Genomic DNA, 21595 nt, shown 5'->3' on the forward strand with positions numbered 1-21595 from the left:
TTCAAGATCACATACTGTTTGCTGTTTAGATATCAGTTGTTCATTTTTGGGCTTTTAAATGTTCGCCTCATATGGAACAAATCAGGAGTCTTTTGTTTGTTTGTTTGTTTGTTTGTTTGCAATTTTAGCATTGAGAACCACAAAAAAGTCCTTAAAGAGGCGCATGTGACTCTGGAGCTGCAGGTTGCAGATCCCTGCACTAGCTCATATATTATACAAGTATATGCAATATGTGTTTCCACATGGTAGTATGAGATTTTAACAAAGAATGTAGACAACCCAGAGAATCAAGGTTTTTAAGAACTATAGTTGGGGAGATAAAAATATTAGGATAGCTGCAGGTCACATTTGATTATAAATTACCAGTTTACGCCTGCAGTTAATTGTGAATGAGAAAATAGGCCTTCACTGGCGAGCATGTAAAAATTAACCACCACCCCAGTATCAAAAGTTGTGGAGTTATTATTGCCCCCCAAAAAGTCACCTTCTACACCTCTCTGGAGAACAGAAACCACAACTGTTGCCTACCCATCTGTCAAAGTCTCCTGGTTTCCTGGGTAAGTTGCAGTTTGGTCAGGTGTTTTCTATACAAAAATATATGATAACTTGAAAATGTAGGGGCATCATCAAATTGATATAAAATAAATTACACAAGGACAGTTCTATTCTTTTTCTGTCTCCATCTGTTGTCTCATGTTTTACACTTAGATTGTAAACTCTTCTGGATGCAGAGGCTTGCTTTCTTTGTGTTTATTTGGTACCCTGTACATTGGGGTCTTGGAATGAGGGTGATTATTATGCTGGCTGAGATTTGATGGAAGGATTACCACAAGAGTTGGAGGTAGGAAATTTATAACATGGCTTGAGGAGGAGAGTGTATGAGCTGCCCCTATGATGGCATGGGAAAGATTTTCAGACAGACACTAGGTGGAAGGTTGGGAGCAGATTATCAAATGGATTTTGGGGATTCTCAGCAGGTCTGAGGAATGGGCCTTGGGAGATAACCAAATGTAAAACTAAAAGATTATCTCAGATTGCAGGAGTATGAGAGTGGGCTGAGAATGAAAGAGTCACATAGGTTCGGGGATGGTAAAAGATCATTATTAACTAGAACATTAAATATATGGGCTGGGGGAGGTTATCACACATTTAAATTATCTCACTGAGATAAATTATCTTCTGGGTTGAAGGGGCATTATGGGTTGTGGAACCGGACATACATGGAAGCCGGGAAAGAGTGTCACCTGGATTGGGATATGTATATGATCTTGGGGAATTTGTTACTAGGTGTGGCAGAATTTTATCCGTATATTTTTTTCACAAATTTGATAACATACATCAACATTTATTTTAAACAATTTTTGTAGATTTTAATTTAAAATTTCACATCTATGGGAAGGAGAAGGTGAGACTAATGACAGTAGAAGCAGGGAATCAAAAGGTTAACGCTTTATAACCATAAGTAATTATTAACATCAGATGTCAATAGTCACAACTATCATTAAATCAAACTCTATTTCTCAGGTAGCATATTTCTTATTTTGCCTACCTGTCCAGTTTGATTATTATGGATGGAAACTTTTTTAAAATGGGATGTTTAATCGTGTACAGTGAAATTGACGTGTACTGATAAAAACCGAATCTTTCCAATCCTGGTTTTCCGGGGTTTGTCAGAGGGATACTGATCTCTCTGTGTTAGTGTTACTGGAAAATGATCATGCAGGGAGACTATGACATGGGCTGAGGTTACGGCTGTTCTCCAGGCAGGTTGAGGGGGTACCTCCTCCCCAAACAGGTGGGAGGTTATTTTCCAGGTGAGTGTAGGGGGTTATTCCCGGGGTGGGTCGGGTATCCACGTCTCTAGGAGCCTCCTTAACCCTGGCAGGCGGGGGCGGCAGCGGCCGGGGGGGAGCCGTGGGAGGCGGAGCGGAGGCCGGGGAGGAGCCGGGGCCTGCAGTGGAGCCGCAGCCCGGAGCAGCAGCCGCAGCAGCCGTGGGAGTGGCGGGGCCCAGGGAGACTCAGCGCCGCCCGGCCGGGCCCCCCCGCAAGGAGCCCGGGGAGCCCCCCAGGGACGAGCCCGAGGCCCGGCGGGAGGCGGCGGAGACGGCCGCCCAGCCCCGCTCAGGCCCGAGAGCCGCCGCGGCCTCCAGTGGCAGCCGGGCCCGGGCGAGAGGAGCCGGGGCCTGGGGGAGCCGGGGACAGCCCCCGCCAGCCTAGGGAGACAGCCCCGACCCCCGCCCCCGCCGCGGGAGAGACTCCGACACCTAGCCGTGGGCAGAGGGCCTCATCGGCAGCTCCCTGGTGCCCGGCCCCGGGGGGAGATCCCGAGCCCCAGTATCTGCCAGGCGGCGGGCACAGCCCACTAACCGGGGCGCGGGCCCTGCAGCTCCGTAGCCATCGCGGGGGGAGACACCCTCAGCTCCCCAGTACCTTGTTAGAGGGTGCAGAGAGACCCTCTCTCATCCCTCCCTATCTGAAATAGACAAGGAGAGCGCCCTCCCCCATTTCTCCCAAATCTAGCCAGACAGTCAGTGTAGGCCCTCCAGGAGAGAGAGACGCCATATAGCCATCAGAGACAGGGGGTGCCCGCAAGTATTTAACTCAAAAGAAGCAAACTCCCAAATAGTTACTCAATAATTAATCAGTACCCAGCAAGTAAGCAAGACCTGGGGGAGAGACACCCCTCACTGAGTGCCAGTGCCCACTGTGGATAACAAGGCTAGTGACCAACCTGGCAGAGGGCAATCCTCTCCTGGAGGGAAGTATCCCAGGACTTCCATAAAGAGACTCAACCCAGAAATCCCATGTAAGGGAGGAAGACACACCTGCTAGGCAGCCATAGGGGAAAATATAAGAGACTTCCACAATATCCACAGAATTAGCAAGAGGAAATCCCCAGAGAAAGGGGAGATTTGCCTTCCCCAAAGGAGACTGGAGCCCACAGGGAAGAAGAAAAGGATCTCCAGTTAGGGAGAGAAGAGAGAATTGATCTGCCATAAAACCAGAGACGAGAAGAAAACGATATCTTCCAGGAGCGGCACTCTTTAAATAGCCACTAAGGAAGAGAGACAGGAGGAGATAGCTACCCATCCTAGGATAATACCAATAATTTGGGGTTGGGGAGAGACAACCCCAAGTGGAACATTCTACCTCTCGGGGTCTTAACTTCATCCACAATATCCTCACTCTCAAAATCTCCTGACGAAGATCTTGGAATAGCTGGAGCCCGGCAGCAATGCTCTGAGGATGGATTCCAGGGGAGGAGTGTGAAGGGCAGCACCCCAAAAACCAGCAGTGGATAACTCCCCTCTTCACACAGAAAATCTTCCAGACAGAGTGAGTGGCCACTTACATCACTTCTCTTTTCCTTTCATCTCCCTTCTCTGATTATTCCTCTCTATAATTCTCACATCTCATCTTTTCTGTCTGTATCTCTCTCCATCTTCTCTCTGTCTTAACATTTCTGAATTCTCCCCACCCTTCTTTCTCTGTGTGCCTTACTCCATCTTTATTTCTGGAACTAATTGTCTTCCTTTACACATTATAAGGAACTCTCCTGATTTTTTTCCAATGTATTGCTTTTGAGACAGCATAGCCTCATGGAACTGTATCCTAGTCCCTCTGGCATTCCCCATCTAACATCAGTCATTAGTGTATTGACTTTATTGTAGACTCAGCCTTCATCATCACTGACGTGAAATACATTTTTGTTCCCCATGCGGCAAAGGCAGTGGAGAGGGAGGATGAATCCCAGCAGTGGTGCCCTGGGGTGTGTGTCATGCAGTGCCCGTGAACCTGTGGGTGTGAATCCTATTGCTAGTGACCTAGGGGTTGCAGAAACCCACTGTGCTTGGGAATTGTTTGAATATCCATATCAGTACTCTGGAGCATAGATCCATCTCTCTGTACTCATGGGTCATGGGAATGAGTCCTGGCATTTATGTATTTGGGTGTAGATCCCATTGTACCCATGGCCCAGGAATGAGTGATAGTACTGGTGGAAACCACTTTGAAAAGATTCCATTCCATTGCTGGTGCCCATCCTGCTCTATTTCGGGGCTAGTAATGTGAATCTTGATCTTTGGAGTATAGGCCTTGCTGCCTTGTGAAAATGGGGAAAGTTAAATCCCACAGTAAGGGACTCTTCTGACTCTAGCACAGTGCTCTCTCCCCTTCCCCAGCAAACATAGTTGCCCTGGGTCTTTCACTGGGAAATCAGTTCCAAAACAGACTTCACTTCCAAAGAAACTGTTGCAGATCCCTTTCGCACATGCAGCACCCCAAAGACAATCCCATAGAAATCTCAGTCTGAGGTATCCCTTTCCCCATTGAGGACGCTAACATGAGTTCATTCTCTAGAGACAATCACAAGGAGATCAAAGGCCAAAGGATCCCTTGCTGTGACAGATGATAGCTCAGGCTCCAGTAGGAAAATAGTTACAGGGAAGTTCAACAATGGGAATAGAGAAGGATTCCTTGGTGTAACTGCACAGAAAGCCAGGGGTTCTATAGCACCTTAAAGACTAACAGTATTAGGTAATGTGCTTTCATGGGTAACACCTACTTCTTCAGACTGCAGTAAACTCGAAGAAAGGAGTGCAGGTCACCCCAATATGACTCTTCATCTTTGCCACTGCATTTTGACTTCTCCCTGTTTCTTAGTGTAGCATGATGGGTTTTACAGAGAGGACTGAAACTATAATGTTTATGTTCTAGGAGGGCTACAAGATGCCCTCCAACTTGTTGCTCTCTAGTTTTGCAATCCATCTGTTTCGAGAAAGGGCAAAGGAAGGTAAATGAACCCCAAGAGCAGGAAGAGTCAATGAACCCCTTTGATTATACAAAGGCCAAAATGCTTCAGTTATTGCCTATCTCCTACAATAATAACTTGACATTTTTCTTGTGCTTTTGGTTCACACAGATGCCAAAGCACTTTGCTGAGTATATATGCCAGCCTTGCAAAATTCTACAGATCCACAGCAAGTAATATTTTGGACGATTTATATATTCAGTTTTGCCTGTTGTAATAATAAAGGGTGAGCTTTTAGATTTTGTGGCTGAACTGGTCAATATGATGATTTGGCAGGATGGAATAGTGTCTGGGGCCTGTGCATAATTATTTGTTATTTATTCATTAATTGCTGAACAGTATTGCTCTAGACACACAAATTAAGACCATCTCTGCCCTGAAAAGCTTGCAATGGGAGAGAGAGGTATGCAGGAGCCAGTACATGTTGGTAAATCCAGGAGAGGGAGTAACTTGAGGGGTATATGGTTTGCTGGCTTTTGTTGGTGGTGCTGCTACTTGTTTATATTGATTGTGTCAGGCATGGTTTAAGATATTTAATCCTGCCATGAGTATGGGGCACAGGACTAGGTGACCTCTCAAGGCCCCTTCCAGTCCTATGATTTTTACAGCTCTGCGGTTGTTAATCCAAGGCTGAAATGCAGCTGTCCTGCACCAAGGATGTTACAAAAAGGTGTCCTGGAAGAGAAAGGGAGAATATGATTTATTTTCATCAGTGTGCAAGGTGCTTTACAGACAAAATAAATAGCAGGTTCATGTCATTCAGGGTTTAACCAAAACAAACAGTCAAAGTGTATAGACTAGCACTGCTCCCTCTCTGTTACTATTCAACATGCAGGGTTTAACCAAGATTTTCAAACCTGGGTTCCAGAGTCAAGCTGGTGAGCCCACCTAAGCGAGTAACCTAATTCTTGTAACGATCCCATCAGTCCACAACTGAGATCAGTGGGAGCTGTCAGGTGCTCAGCAGTCTGAAAATGAGGCTACATATTTAATTGCCCGAATATAGACTCAGAAGCCTGCCATCAGGCTGCCAGCTTGAAAATCTCAGCTATACACAGGATAAAGATATCTGATCCTTTGAGGTGCTGGGTGCCTTCATTTCCAAAGAAGTTAATGAGAGTTGAGGGTACAAAGTACCCTTTGAGGACAGGCACAAAATAAAATTGCTCATTAGAGTAGTTAATGTATGGTGGAACAAGGCTACCTAAACGAATGGTATCATTAGTCTCATCACGTCTTGTTGGTTCTTTGGATTTTGTTTTTAAAAACTTTTTTTATAGACAATGTTTGGGATCAGGGTTAAGAGGTCAGGTAATACCATATTGAACTGACATAGCGGACCGGTATCAGAGAGGCAGCCATGTTAGTCTGTATCTTTGAGAACAACAAGAAGTCCTGCGGCACCTTATAGACTAACAGATATTTTGGAGCATAAGCTTCCTTGGGCAAAGACCCACTTCATCAGATGCATGCATCTGACATAGCAGAGGCAATTTTAAGGAGGCTGAGTGTTACCCAATTTTGAATCTGATTGTTGTGAAAATTACTGAATTCAGGGAGATGGGACACTTGTATACTCAACTGCTTTGCTTTAAGAAATGTTATTGATCTTGAATGCTAGAGGCTGTCCCTGAGAAAGTTCTCTTTTTTAATCCCAGACACCATAGCAATGCAGGTCTCTTCCGTGCCCCACCCCCACCATTGGGTCTCGGCTCTGGCCTCGGGTAGCCAACTGCAGTGAGGATTTTAGTCTGCAAGACCTTTGGCCTCTCTGTTGAAAAAGTCAGCAGGGAGACCTATTAATTAGCTGTTTGTGGCGTGGATATCTGTCCATGAAGAACTGGATTAAGACAAGTGACTTGTTTTACACAACTCTCAGAAAGGAGTGACTTGAATTTTGGTTATTAGCAAGCAAGAAGAGGCTCTACATCTTGTTTCCCCAATCCTCCCCAGCAATCATCCAGTCCATCTAATCTAGGGCCAGATGGTAACCATTGCCTTATAGTGAGAGCCCAGTGAGTTTGATAGCTGCAGGACAGTGCTTCACAGTCTCAGCTTTCGTTGTACAATAAATTGTGTTTCTGTGCCTTACAGTTTGCAGATAACCTTGAAAACATGAATGAAGTATTTGAGTTTGGAGAAAGCTACTGATGGTGGCAGTTCATGCTTCCCCGAGCCCAATTTACCTCTATTGGATGTTAACCTGGAAACATAAAGATAACCATTAAATGTCAAATGTCAATAATCACTAACTATTTCGCTCCTGATTACTTTAGCAGAAACATCCAGTTAATGTGCTTGTCCCATTGCCAAACCAGCTCCCACAACTCCAGAAGTGCCAGTTGCCCACCTGTTCCCTAACTTTCTCTCAGAATCTTCAGATAGCAACTCGGAAAACATCTGATATAGTTCTGCTCAGTGAGTGCAGAAGTCTTGTGGCTTATTAAAAGAGTGAACATGAGGAAACAGTTGAAAGTAGATTTCATTTGATGTACAAATGAGTAACACGGTAGTGATTGCACTATTCATTTTCATATTTAACTCATTTTAAAACCTCCATTTCAAAATTTAAATAAAGCTGGTGCAGAATATCCAGACCGGCTCCATCAAGAGACGTTGTAGCAGAGTTCAGGACCAGCTCATTAAGGAATTCTGGGGGCTTAGCAACACATGAAAAGCCTATTATCCATTCCTTCATTCCCACATCACAAGATTGGGATTGGTGCCCTAGAGGTGAAAGGCTCAGTATCCCATTGTCATTGCTAATTATCTGTCTTCCTCTGCTGATTCTCACTCCATGTCAGCACTCTCCCTCAAACTCTCTGTGGCTTCCTATCTGTCACTGCATCAAATTTAAGTTCTGTTTCTGCACCTTTAAGGCTCCATGTACATCTCTGCTCTGATTTCCTCCTACTCCTCACATTTTTCTCTTTACTCTTCTGAGCATCTTTTCCCACTCTTCTCAGGGCTTTCTGTCCTGTATGCCTAAGACACTCTTCTGTCCTCATGTGCCAAGCATCGTCTGTCTCCTCCTTAACATCCATTTCTTCCAGGAATCTTTTGTGGCTGCATTGTAATGGAACCCTCATCAGTGGTCTTGCAAACCTGTATTGTGACCCTGCTGTGGTTTTGCTTTTGTTAACTCACATGCTTGTGGGTGCAGAGGCTTTGTTTTGTTTGGGTTATATCAGATGCTATGTCCATTAATGCAAACATATAATGACTAGTCATTCTGATTCCCCTGCACTATATAGCCCTGCCCCAGCATGAGGTTGGCCTGTACTATTTTAGAGGTGAAAGGCTCTATAATCCCTCTGACTCATCCAATCTCCCACCCTTCCTCTTTAACGACGCCCCCCTCCCCGCCTCCATGCCTGTGCCTGAGCTTAACTGCTGATCTACTGGTAAAAGGCCCCATGCTATATTCTGTAATTTGTCCTGATTCCTTCTAGCTCTCTAGGATCTTAGTTTGAATGGGAAACCTAGGAGCAAAAGACGTGCAAGGTTCCATGTCCTGATTGCCCTAAGCCAGCCAGTTCCCCTGATATGGGTTTGAGCTGAAACCAGTGACCCACAAAGGAAAAAAGAGTAGATTTGTGCTTTGTTTTGTGTTTCTGTGCACATATTGGAGTCTTGATTTTTTTTTTTTTTTTTGATAGAGGATCAAGTAAGGATTTTTTAATTTCCCACAATAAAGGTTTATTTTCCTGTTTATTTTTACATTAGAAATTCAGGTTTTATTTAGACAGGTTCACATGAAAGGTTTTCAGGGCGATTGTAGAACTAGTAAGATTATAACTTAACTATCAAGGCAGTGAAACAAATAATTGAGAAGGGAAGGGGCCTTTGAAGTCCTTCACTGAAGGAGGAGGGATGTTGAATTTTTCATAAAACTAATTTTTCCTCTAAACTTGTATTAACCAAAAAATCCCCAATTCCCCACCTGCACAAAAACAGATTAAATCATCTGCCTAAAATATTTTCCAGGTCTCTTGACATATAACACCCTTCCTCACTGAAATGAGAAGCCTAGTGTGCATAAAGCACTGGACTGGGATTCAGGACAGCTGGATTCTTTTCTAAGCTCTGTCAGTAGTTTGCTCAGGGATGATGGGCAAATCAGTTTGTCTTTCAGTGCCTCAGTTTCCACATCAGCAAAGTGTGAGGAATGAAACTGATCTCTTTAAAAGGACTTTGAAATGTAAGGATGAAAAGTTCTATCTAAGATCTAGGGCTATTTCTAGACTAGAGGGATTTGTCGGCAGAAGTATTCTGTCAACAAATTTCATCCAGACAGCCAAAGCAGATTGAAAAAGCGATCCACTCTATCGGCAAAGAGCTACTGGGCTGCCCGACCACTTTATCAGCAAAATGGCCAACAGGAAGCACAGCAGACAGGGTTGCCTGTTGTCCCGGAACCCCTTTCTTTTGTCAAATGGCCACTGGAACATCCAGACCAGCTTTTTGTTGACAGATATCTGTTGACAGAGGTGTTCTTCCTTGTGGTAAGTGGGATGCAGCTGTTGACAAAAGTGCCGCATTCTGTCGACTTACTGTCGACAGAACACCCTTGGGAATCTGGACATTCTGTGGATTTTGGCAATGAAACCCTCTAGTCTAGACATAGCCTAGGTGTATTAATATTCCAGATCTATCTAAGGTAATGAATATGAGGAAAAAAACATTTGAAATGAAACAAAAAGCCTTTCAGACCTTGCTTACTTATCACGAAGTAGCAAATAGAGGACACAGACCCAGGTTTTTCTTTGCAGATCCTCTATACGCTGAAAGGCACCGTACCTCATACAGCTGACAAAGCAGGTCTTTGCCCACGAAAGCTTATGCTTCAAAACATCTGTTAGCCTATAAGGTGCCACAGGACTTCTTGTTCTTGAAGATACGGACTAACAGTGCTACCTCTCTGATACCTGATCCCTCATCAGTGTAGTTTTAAGTTGTTTAAAGTTTTTTAATGTAAATTAAAACTAAACAAGTTTTAAGTCATTTAAATATATTTTAATTTGACCTAAGCAAAGATGGTCTACGTCTCCTGAACCCTCACTCCTTACATCTACAGTCACCTTTTCTGGGCCAAGTTTTAACTGTCTTGACATTTGTGGATCTGCTCCCTCCTGGTTCCCTCCAGATTGCTCTGGTCATTCACTGAGTGGGTTTTTCACAAGACTGGCCTCTTTTTTTCTCCACCATTCCATAAGGATACAATCTTCTGTTACGCTTTTTTAGTGACCTCATCTATACAGTTGGCTTCACTACCATCTTTATGCCGATGACTTGCATATTGGCCTCTCCACTCCTGATCAGTCTGCCTCCATCCATTTGTACGTCTTAGCCTGTCTGTTTTACATCTTCCTGTGGATGACTCAGTACCAAATTAACATGGCCAAAACGGAACTTTGAACTTCCTTCTGAAACTATCCCCATCGTTCCCCTCCCCATCCATTTTTGATAACATTGCCACACTTTAGTCATCCAGACTCGCAATCTGTACACCCCTTGTGAATCCTCCCTCTTGCTCTGCAATTGGAATTTGTGTCCGTATCCTGCAGTTTCTTCCTCTTTAACCTATGATCAACCATTCTCATTATCCATGCAGCAAAAGTTGCTGTCCAGGTCCTGCTCCTCTCCCTGGTTTGCTACATCTCCTTCCTCAGTGGCCTCCTGGACACCAGTATCAACCACTGCAAAACACAGCTATTAAGATTATCTTCCTGGCCAGTTGCTTGTGCCATGCCACCCCTCCTCTTCAAATCCATCCAATGGCACCCATTGTACAACACATTATGTTCAAGCTTCTTGTCCTCACTTTGATGCACTTCACAATTCCATATTTCCCTTCATATCTGCTATTGTCTCCTGTTACATTGCTCTCTGTGACTACATCAGTGCCAACATAAGAACAGCCATACTGGGTAAGACCAAAGATTCATCTAGCCCAGATCCTGTTACAGTAACTTCTTTCATATCCAGCAGCCCTGGGACTGGTAACTTGCCAGATATTCAAATATTCTGGATAATAGAGAGGTGTATACCTAGCAATGCATAACACTAAAGAAAACCAATATTAGGTATGAAGAAACAAACAAAAATGTATGCAGAGTACTTTATTTACCAACAACAGTAGGACTGTACACTGTACATTTGTTATATTTACTGGTATTTACTTTCACTATACTGTACTTATGGAAAATGTAACTAAAATTTACTTATGGTTAAAATGCCAGTTATTTGTGAGTTCCAGGTAATAGAATATCAGGTATGAAAGAGTTTACTGTATTCGGCAGTGGCATGCCCCAGAGGGAATGAACAGAACAGGTGCTCATCAAGTGATCCATCCATTGTCACCCATTTTCAGCAAAGAGAGGCTATGGATGCTTCAGAGCATGTTTTTCCATCTCTGCCCATCCTGGCTAATAGCAATTGATGGACCTATCATCCATGAGCTTATCTAATTATTTTTTGAACCAGCGATGTAAAATCCCATTTAAAATGTTAACCAGTTAAGCTATAAGTTTAACTGGTTAGCTGGTCTGCCACAGCACACCACAGGTAAGGGGCTGGTCTAGCCTGGCTTGGCTTGGCTGGGCTGGGCTGGGCTGGAGAGCCCCCTGCCCATGCTGTGCTGTTGTAGGCCTAGCCAGGCTAGAGTGTCTCCCTGCCACACTGCATTGTGGTGAGAGCAGCCAGCCAAATGCAGCCTCATGCCAGGCTGGGTGCCAGTTAACAAGCATGCCCATTACATTCCTGTGTTAAACCGTGTTATAGTCTTGACCTTCACAACATCCTCTTGCAGAGAGTTCCGCAGATTGACTGTGCATATTGCGAATAAACACTTACTTTTCTTTGTTTTAAACTTCCTGCCTATTTATTTCATTTGGTGGCCCCTAGCTCTTGTGTTCTGAGACTGAATAGGTAACACTTTCTTATTTACTTTCTCTCCACCAATCATGGTATTATAGACCTCTATCACATCCCCCCTTAATTGTCTCTTTTCCAAGCTGAAAAGTCTCAGTTTTATTAATCTTTCTTCATATGGATGATGTTCTGTTCCCTGAATCATTTTTGTTGCCCTTTTCTGAACCTTTTCCAAATCCAGCATATCTTTTTTGAGGTAGGGCAACCAGAACTCACACAGCATTCAAGATGTGGATGTACCATGGATTTATATAGAAGCAATATTTTCTGTTTTAATATATATCCATTTCCTAATGATTCCCAGTATTGTTAGTTTTTTTGACTGCCGCTATACATTGAGTATATGTTTTCAGAGCTCTATCCACACTGACTCCAAGATCTCTTTCTTGAGTGGTAACAGCTAATTCAGACCCCATATTTTATATGTGTAGTTTGAATTATGTCTTCCAATGTGCATTACTTTGCACTTGTTAACGTTGAATTTCATCTGCTAATTAGTTGCACAGTCACCTAGTCTTGCAAGATCCTTTTGTTGCTTTGTGCAGTTTTCTTTCGACTTACTCTATAGAGTAGTTTTTTGCCATCTTGGAATTTTTTATCCTCACTGTTTGCTTCCTTTCTGGATCCTTTAATGCAACGTTTCCCAAAGTGTGGTACACGTACCACCCATGGTACACGAAAGGATTTCAGGGGATACGTGGCAGAAAATAAATTGCTAAAAATCAGGAGATAAGCACTGGGACGGCACTAGGAGAGGGGGTACACTGATAAGGCCAAAGTCCAGGGTATGCAAATATTTAAGTTTGGGAAACACTGATTTAATGAATATGTTGAACAGTACTAGTCCCAGTAAAATTCCCCAGGGAACACCCCTGTTTACTGCTTTCCATTCTGGAAACTGACCATTTATCCCTGCCCTCTGTTTCCTATCATTTAACCTGTTATTGACCAATGAGTAAACTTTATCTCTTATCCCATAGTAGCTTTCTTTGTTAAGAGCCTTTGGTAAAGAACATCATCAAAGACTTCTTGAAAATCTAAATATACTGTATCCACTGGATCTCCTTTATTCACATGCTTGTTGACCCCTCCCCACAAAGAATAGTAAATTGGTGAGATGTGATTTCCCTTACAAAACCAATATTGGCTCTTACCCAACAAATCATGTTAATCTATGCATGTGATAATTCTCTTTTGCTATAGTTTCAACCAATTTGCCTCATACTATAAAGTCAGGCTTACCAGCTGGGATTGTATCTGGAAGGCTTTTAAAAATTGTCCTCACATTAGCTTATCCATCAGTCATCTGGTACAGAAGCTGATTTAAATGATCAGTTATTTGCCACATGACCAGTGTGACCTTCTGCTTGTTCTCTTCTTCCACAAACATCCCATGTACTTACTTCCATGCCAGGCATGTGGAATGCTTTTCCTCTTGACAGTCCATAATGCCATTACCTTTTCCTCTTCAAATCTCTCTCCAACTCATTTCTACATTGATACCAACAGGAAACTGCCAACCCATAATGGCCAGGTACGGGCCAGTGGGTAACATATACTTATGTATTTGTATGTTTTAAAATTATTCATAAAGTTCAGATTATCAGCATATTACTCCCATCCTCCCGCCTGTTTCCCCTTGAGCAAGACGAGAATTTGAAAAAAAAAAAAAAAAAAAAAAAAGTGGAGAAGTGAACACACCTGCAAAACAACCAGAAAGATGAGGAGGTGGGTTAGAATAGTAGAGAAGCCCTTTCACTGTGGCCAGGAGGCTCTGTGGGGTGGGGAAGAGAGAGGAGGGGACTGGAAGTGGGATTTAAAGTCTTATGAGAGAGCTACAATTCAGAGGATGGTGTGAAAAATGTAGTCTCTTTGGAAGGGGCATGCAAATTACAGCTATTTGAAAATGCAAATGAAGCCCTGATATGAATATTCAGTGCCTCATTTACATAATGGCGGCTACCTGGCCCGTCAAAAGTGCTGATTTTGAAATAAAAGTAGCCGTGTAGCCAGGGTTCCTTTTGAAAGTGTGCTCTGATTTTGTAAGCACCCTTCTTTCCAAAAAAGAAATGGGAAAGGTAGTGTAGCCACAGCCTTAGGGATCCAAAACTGCATGATATAGAATTCCCAGTGGAGATTGTGGTACTTTCTTCCTTCCCAACTGTAGAGAGTGGTTAGAAGGTATAGGCTTTCCACTAGGACATTGCTACTTGGCCTTGCTATTGTCCAGTCTTCTTGTTCGGAAGTTTGACTAATGGAAATTAGACGTAATGTCTCCCAAAATCCAGTATGTTAAACATGCTTCTTTTAATTAATTAGAGTGACTTTAACTACAACAGAATAATAACAAAAACATAAAACCTGAGATTTTGTATTTACAGGCTGTATCCAGCACTTTGGTTCAGTGTCCATCTTCAGCTCCAGCTGTATCTTCTTCCAAACTCTTTGGGCAATTACATGCAGTGAACACATTCCACAGTGTCTCACTAATATTAGTAGAAGTGTTTGTCACGTCTTGCTTCTGTCCACCTGGAATAATCATCAGCTACATAGAAGTCCGTTTGCTTAGTACCTGCAAGATGAACACTGAATCTTTTCCAAGTTCCAGGCTGCATTTGCACTATCGTTTATGTCCAAATGTTTTATGTCTCTCAGGAGTGTGAATAAGCCACCCCCTGAGTGACATAAGTTACACCAACCTGAGCGGTGGTGTGGACAGTAGTATGTCAATGGGAGAGCATCTCCTGAGGACATTGCTACTGCCACTTATTCTGGTGGATCAAACTGACAAGAGAATTCTTGTCAGTTTAGAGCGGCTGCATCAGTGCCGCTGCACACTGTAAACTCTCTAATGCAGTCATAGCTTTTGTAATGGGACAGGGTGTGGCATGAGTCGAAGAAGACTTGAGAGTTCATTTTGACTAATCTCTGTTCAATTATTCGTTCAAAGCCTGCCTGTAAAAATCAGCTTCTAGTCAGATTTTCACTTTAACTATGCTCGAGTGAAGGGCATATAACTGAGACAGACCCTACTGTGTAAGTCTTATATTACTCATATTTTACTTGTATTTTATTGAAATAGAACAAAATTTATCCTATATGACCAGCCCTACAGATAGAGTATATTATGTTATTTTAACCCAATACATCTTTTAATTTAAGTGGCTATCCTTTTTACAGTAATGGGCATATCTTCTGAATGACTGATTCTGAACATGCATCTACTTCTGATTCTGTCTATCATTTCAGAGTCAATCTGGATAGCATATCAATGTTAGGCTGTGTCTACACAGGCACAAATCTTCAAAATTGCTATGCTAGTGGCCATTTTGAAGATTACTAATGAGGCACTGAATTGAATATTCATTGCCTCATTAGCATTAGGACACTTCCAGACGCAGCACTTCAAAAGTGCCACTGTCACACACCTGCAGCTCGGCACAGCTACACGGGGGTCCTTTTTGAAAGGACCCCTCATGTTTCGAAATCCCCTTATCCTGTTCAGCTGAGAGGACAAAGGGGATTTCAAAATGTGCAGGGTCCTTTCGATAAGGACCCCCATGTAGCCGCGCCGAGCCGTGGGCGTTCTAGAGTAGAGCTTTCGAAGCACCGCAGCCAGAAGCCTCCTAATGCTAATGAGGCGCTGAATATTCAGTTCAGCGCCTCATTAGTAATCTTTGAAATGGCCATTAGCATAGCTATTTCAAGGATTTGTGCCCATGTAGACACAGCCTTAGTGTAAGCTATAGTGAGGGTTTCCACCGCATATCATACTGATATGCAGCTAAGATTAAAGCCTGTGCCTGCATCCTGGATGCTTCCAGACCTGGAATACCTTCTTCTGGAATTACTTTCCCAATCAGAAGCTTATAATTGGCTGCCTAACCAAATGTCATTCCAAATAAATACTCATAAAATTGAATTACTCCAAAAATAATAACCAATGCATCTTTTTCAGTATAAAAATAATTGTTCTGTTAATGTTCTTGAAGCAAATGCAGTGGATTTCTCTTGCTCTTATTTGCACATGTGCGAAATTACAGCCCCTCCCTCTACTGATGAAGCATCACGTAATCACAGTGAGAAAAGCTCTGGATTAAAATGTACCAGCACAGTAGAATTCCAATGTACATCTTTCAAAGCCTTATTCTATCTTTGGTTCAAATGACTTTACATTTTTTCTTCAACATTAGGCTTTTTGTATATATATTTGGGATAAATCTTTTATAGTAGTTTTCACAAAGTTAAAAATTTGCTCAGCTGTTACGTATTTTTAGGTAGAGCTGTGTTCTCAGTAGCACTTGTTTCTTATGTAGGCTGTGTTGTCTTCCCCACACCTAAAGCAACTTGGTTATTTCTCTTAATTTTAAAACCAGATTTGTTGCAAAGTTTTGAGAATTCCTGTAACATTTCTCAAGTGTTCCTCAACATTTCTATTATAAGTCGAAATAGTTGACTAGAAAATAGAAACCTTGGCGAATTTGGTCTATTCGTTTTTGGGTTTTTTTGTTTTGTTTTTTTTTAAATATGGCAAGTCAATGTCTACTCTGTGTGATACCTTTTGTGCATATACGGTAAACCCTCAATTTAATGGACTAATGGGAAGGGGGCTCCGTTAATGTCGAAAATCCGTTATACCCAAATGGTTATACCGTATGATGATGCACTGACCTTCCCAGCCCATCATTCACTCCAGTCCTCTGCCCCTCTTCCCCATTCTTCCCATCACACCTCCGTCTCCCTCTGCCAATTACCAGAAGAGGAGCTGAATGCCGACCTGGCATCTTCCGCCTCCTGCAGCTCTCTGCTGCAGCTCCTCCAGTCCCTAGCTCCGAGCCGCCTGCTTCAAGGTAAAGCGTGGCCGCACCCAGCCTGCCAGCGAGCAGCAGCCTCCAACACCATGGTTGCTGCTCAGCAGCACTGTAGTGGCACCCGGGCACCGACATACTTCACACACAAGAGGCAGGGGAAGGAGAGCTCCTGCACCTCTTGGCAGCCCCTTCCCCCAGGCTCCTCTGGCCCAAATGGCACCAGCCATTCCGGCAGCTCGTCCAGCCCCAGCGTCAGCTCTGGTGAGTCTCAGGCATTTATTGTTGGGGAGGGTGGCAGACAGTGTCCGTTATTTCCGAAGTCTGTTATATCAGGGTCCGTTAAATCGAGGGTTTACTGTACTGCCTTTACATATCTTCATAGTCTCTGAATCTGGCTCTTATGTGACCTGTTGATATGGTTAAGGCAGGTCAAGCTTTGTAAACTTTACCCTTCTTGACAGTTCAGCACATAAATCCTGTGGTTTTGGAATAGGATTCTGATCCACTTCCAAACTGGGTTTTATGGTGACTTTATAGTCCCCACAAATCCTCACACTTCACCAGTTTCAGGAACACAGGCAGGCAGTGTGGCTCATTCACTAAATGCAGCAGAAGCAATTATTCCCTGAACCTGCAGTTCTTGTAATTGCCTTTCTGCAGGTTCTCACAAAATACAAGGCAGCAGATAAACCTTAAGAAATGTTGGGTTGGCCCTTTAAAACTCATTCTATGATATCTTTCACTAAGCCTGTGACTTTACCAAAGATAGATATTCTTTTTCTTTCTCGACCAGACCTAATTTGTGGTGCACTTTATGTTCTTGAGCCAGTTTGTGCCAATTAGAGAAGGTCCATATCCTTCTGTAACAACAGTAGTGATAGCAAAGAAGTGACACCCTAAAACATTTATTGTCCCTTGAATGTAACTTTTAAGTGCTGTTAGTTTCTCCGTAGTATAAAATTAGAAAATTTCCTATTCAGAAATAATAACTATTGCATCAATTTTACCCATTTACTTTAACACAGAATAAAACATTTGAGTCTTTTCGGTCTTGCACTGTAAACAGTTCTGAGTAGCCATCTTATTATGGACAGGCTCAAAATTGGTAACAGGCTCCTCTATGTGTGCTAGTTAGTGTACTTTATACTTGTATATGACAGTAACTTCCTTTTGTTGAATTCCTTTCTCTTCTGTAGTTTAAGACTGGCACAAGCTCTATGTCCCGTGTAACCACATATCCCAAACTTCAGCTTGTTAAAATGATATTATTCTGCTTTCTGGATTGGTCCCAAACATTGGAAACACTACTTCCTGGGTACAGTGACTCCTGTCAACTCCTTGCCCTGTAGGCTGGGCTTTCCTTTTCCCATGTGCCATGTAGGCAGAAATGTACTCTTACAATGCAGTGGTTTCTTTTGGCTGACTCAGATACCAGTATTGCATTCACCACTCCTTGGTTAAGTTTCATTTTACACAGCAGTGTCTCTCTTCCTTCTGGTTTTCTAGTTCCAGAAGCAAAGCAGTGTCTTAAGTCTCATGATAGTTACGAGTGTGAAAGGTAGTTGATGGTTATTTGAGACTCCCTATGGAATCAGATAGATATGCTTTCTGTATATTTTAAAGTGACATTTCCCTAAGTGAGGAAGTTTAGGATAGATAACATTTTAAGAAGTTCACTCTATTCTGCCTTATTCAGATTTCCTGATTCTTTAGGGAGAACAAAAGTCTTTCAAAACTGCAAATATCTCTTGCAGCCAATCTTAAGAAAACTGATTTTTCTCCATGTTATTCCCTTCAGTGTTATTGATACAAAATATTGTACAAACTTTGCATATAAACTTCAAAATCCTCATTTCTTTTGTCAGAATAGAAGCCATTCAGATTTCTTCACATGATTAGTTTTATCTTTTCTGTTTCACTGCTGTCACAATCATTTTGCTCTTTCAAAGACATGATGACTCTGGCATTGCCAGCATTGATATTTCTCCCAGAAGCCCCAACTGTACCATTTTAACGGCCTGAACTAAAACTTTTTGAACCAATCTAAATCCAGGTGCCTATAGCTACAAGTAGGAGTGGCCTGATTTTCAGAGGTGCTGTGCAGTCTTAGTTCCCACTGACTTCAGTATGATATGCAGTACTCAGCACCTGTAAAATGTGGTCACTTCCATTGAGGTGCCCAAAATAGGGACTTAGCTGTGTAGCTTTAAGACTGAGCATTTTGGCTAATGATTTTCAAAGGATCAAAATGAAAACTAAAGTATCTGATTAGTGCTATTTTTGGTCCTTTAAAAGCTACACCCAGCCTCGTTTTATTCATTGTTTCACTCCAGCTGCACCTGATTCTAAAGTTATGAGAAGTCTTCAGAAATATTGCAGACCATAAAGGGTCAATATCCACAGATTTGATCAATTCCTAAAGCTATAAACACAACCTCTAATCAATTTTTCAGCCCTGCCATGTGAAGTTATCAGTAGTGCAGGGAGGCATCTGATTGAGTGAGCGAAAAACTTCGCAAATTAGCAGAACCAGGAAAATAATATCTTTTTCTCCCAGCTAGTCAGTAGCATGTATAGTACAGAAGGCTAGCTTCCATTTTCAGCCTCAGGTTGAATGTGCTGGTCAGTCGCTGCATCCTGGATGTTTGTTATTGCTCACTCACTTAAAGTACCACTTGTCCTGAGTGAATTTGCAGTTGTTCAGTGCCCACTGATTATGCGGTTTTGAAAGCAATTTTCTTTCTGTCTGAACCATGTGAACTACGGTTTTTTTAAGTAGAGATTTGGATGAGTACTCTAAGAGTTAAAGGCTGTAGGACCCATCTGTCTGACTCTTCCTGACCAGTGGTTATGTTGGAACAAGTTCCAAAGAGGTGACAGACCCTGTATCAATTTTGTCTGAAAATATGATTGCACAGTAAAATTCCTGTAATCTGGCCTCTGATGGTCCAGAAATGCTGATGGTCTGGTGTCTGGCAAAAATAATCCCATTTACAGAAATAATCCAGCAAAATTTGATGGTCCAGCATACAGTAAACCCTCAAAATGCATGACTTTGAGTCGGGCTTTACACGCATTAAAGCGAGTTAAACTCAACTCAAAATCCCGCTCCTCCTGCCCTGGTTCAACCCCCAGCCCCATGTGGCCTCGGGTCAACCCCTCCCTCCAGCCCCACTCACCCACCTGAGCACGGCTCCAACTCACCATCCCTGTGTGTGGCTCTGGCTCAACCTGCACCCGCCCCCGGTGCAGCTCCAGCTCAGCCCCCCTCCCTCCCCGCCCGGCGCAGCTCTGGCTCACCACCCCCACACACAGCTCCAGTTCAAACCCCCTGTGCATGGCCCTGGTTCAACTTCCTCACCCTGGTTCAACCCACAGCCTCAGTTCAAACCCCCTGCACTCAGCCCTGGTTCCAACCCCCTGCAGCCCAGCTCACCACCTGAGCATGGCTCTGGCTTACCACCCCCATGTGTGGCTCTAACTCAACCCTCTCCCACTCATTCAACTTGCCCCCGCATGGCTGCGGCTCACCACCCCCAAGCACAGCTCCTGTTCAACTCCCCCACCTCGGTTCAGCCCTACCCAGCTTCAAACCCCCTGGCCCTGGTTCAATCCCCCCACAGCCTGGCTCACTACCCGAGCATGGCTCTGGCTTTCCAGCCATGTGCATGGCTACAGCTCAACCCCGTCCCCCCCAGTTCAACCATCCTCCCCACATGGCTCTGGCTCATCTCCGCCCTCTGGCCCCTCCTTAGCCCTAACCCACCACCAGGCTTAACCTCCCTGCCCCCTCCCACAACCCCAGCCCACCACCAGGCTTAACCCTCCCCAACTGCCCCCCTCCCTCCCCAATGCCAGGATTTACCTTGCAAAAGGAGCTCCAGGCACTCCTGCTGCTTCCCAGCTGCAGAACGTGTGTTCCACCAGGGAAAAAAGCTGCCCCTCAAGTTACATAAAGTGCCAGTTACTCGAGGGTGCCTGAGAACGCTACCCTTGCATACCCTGAAATTCATGTAAGTCGGGGGCTTGGGTGGCAGGATGGGGCTGAGGAAGCGGGGCAGTGGGGTTAAGCTTGGGTGGGTTAGGGCTGCAGGAGGGCCAGGGGGTGCAGTTGAGCCAGGGGGTGTGGGAGTTGGAGCCTGGACATTCAGGGGTGGCAAAGCTGGAGACCCACGGGGTGGTGAAGCTGAGAAGCTTGGCGGTGAAGAAGCTGCAGGTGCGCAGGGTGGTGATGCCCAATAGTCCGGAAAATTTGGTAATCCAGCACCTGTTCGGTCCTGGACGTGCTGGATTAAAGGAATTTCCTTGTGCATCTTTACATTGGTGCCTCTAGGTGATGTGAATTGTGTTAACGTAGGTATTGACTGACTTGAAATGGACAACAGTTCTCAAAATTCATCGCAATGTGACTACCTTCTGACAACAAAAATAACTACATCACCCTACGAGGCCGAACCAAAGCCTGAGCCCACCAGGTTGGGGGAGGGTCAAAGCACAAAGGCTTTAGCCCCATCTGGGGGACCTGTAATCTGAGCCCCACTGCCCAGGTGAAGCTCTCGGGCTTTGGCCCTGGAGCTCAGACTTGAGCTTTGTGCCAGGTCCCAACAAATCTAATGCCAGCCCTGATGTCCTCATTAAAACTGGGTCATGAGTCACAGTCAGAGAACCACCTGAATGGATGAATGTACAAGTTATGTTGTTTCATTTACAGTTTTTCTTCATTGCTAGAGGGTTGATTCCAGCTGGCTAAATAATGTAGTAGGGCCCATGAAAACACAGTGATTTGGGTTCATCCTGTTCATTCTGTGGTAGCAGCTTTTCTGTAGTCAAGAGAGAAGCAGAAAATAAGAGGGGTGATAGACGAAAAATTTGCTAGACAGTACAGACCCAGCTGGGAAGCGGAAGTTAAAAGAAGTTGTTCTGGTTTAGTCTGTGATGTCAGATGTTAAATGTTCTGCAGTCTTGAGCTGGTTCATTGTTTGGCTAGGAGACATCTAAGCAAAACTGGATGTATTGCCCGAAGTAGAGTTAGTTAATAGAG

General features: G+C 43.7%; 1 protein-coding gene across 2 annotated transcripts in view; it reads left to right on the forward strand.

The window, feature by feature from the left end:
• The first annotated feature begins 1950 nt into the window (after positions 1 to 1950).
• The window catches only part of FOXJ2 (forkhead box J2), a 42626-nt gene continuing 22981 nt past the window's right edge, over positions 1951 to 21595 (forward strand). For both annotated transcript variants that reach the window (XM_075002565.1, XM_075002556.1), the window contains exon 1: positions 1951 to 3336. The gene's annotated coding sequence lies outside the window, so the exon portion shown is untranslated. The remainder of the gene's footprint in view (positions 3337 to 21595) is intronic.

Source organism: Carettochelys insculpta, chromosome 1 (genome assembly GCF_033958435.1).
Source record: "Carettochelys insculpta isolate YL-2023 chromosome 1, ASM3395843v1, whole genome shotgun sequence".
In the NCBI taxonomy this organism is placed as follows: Eukaryota; Metazoa; Chordata; order Testudines; family Carettochelyidae; genus Carettochelys; species Carettochelys insculpta.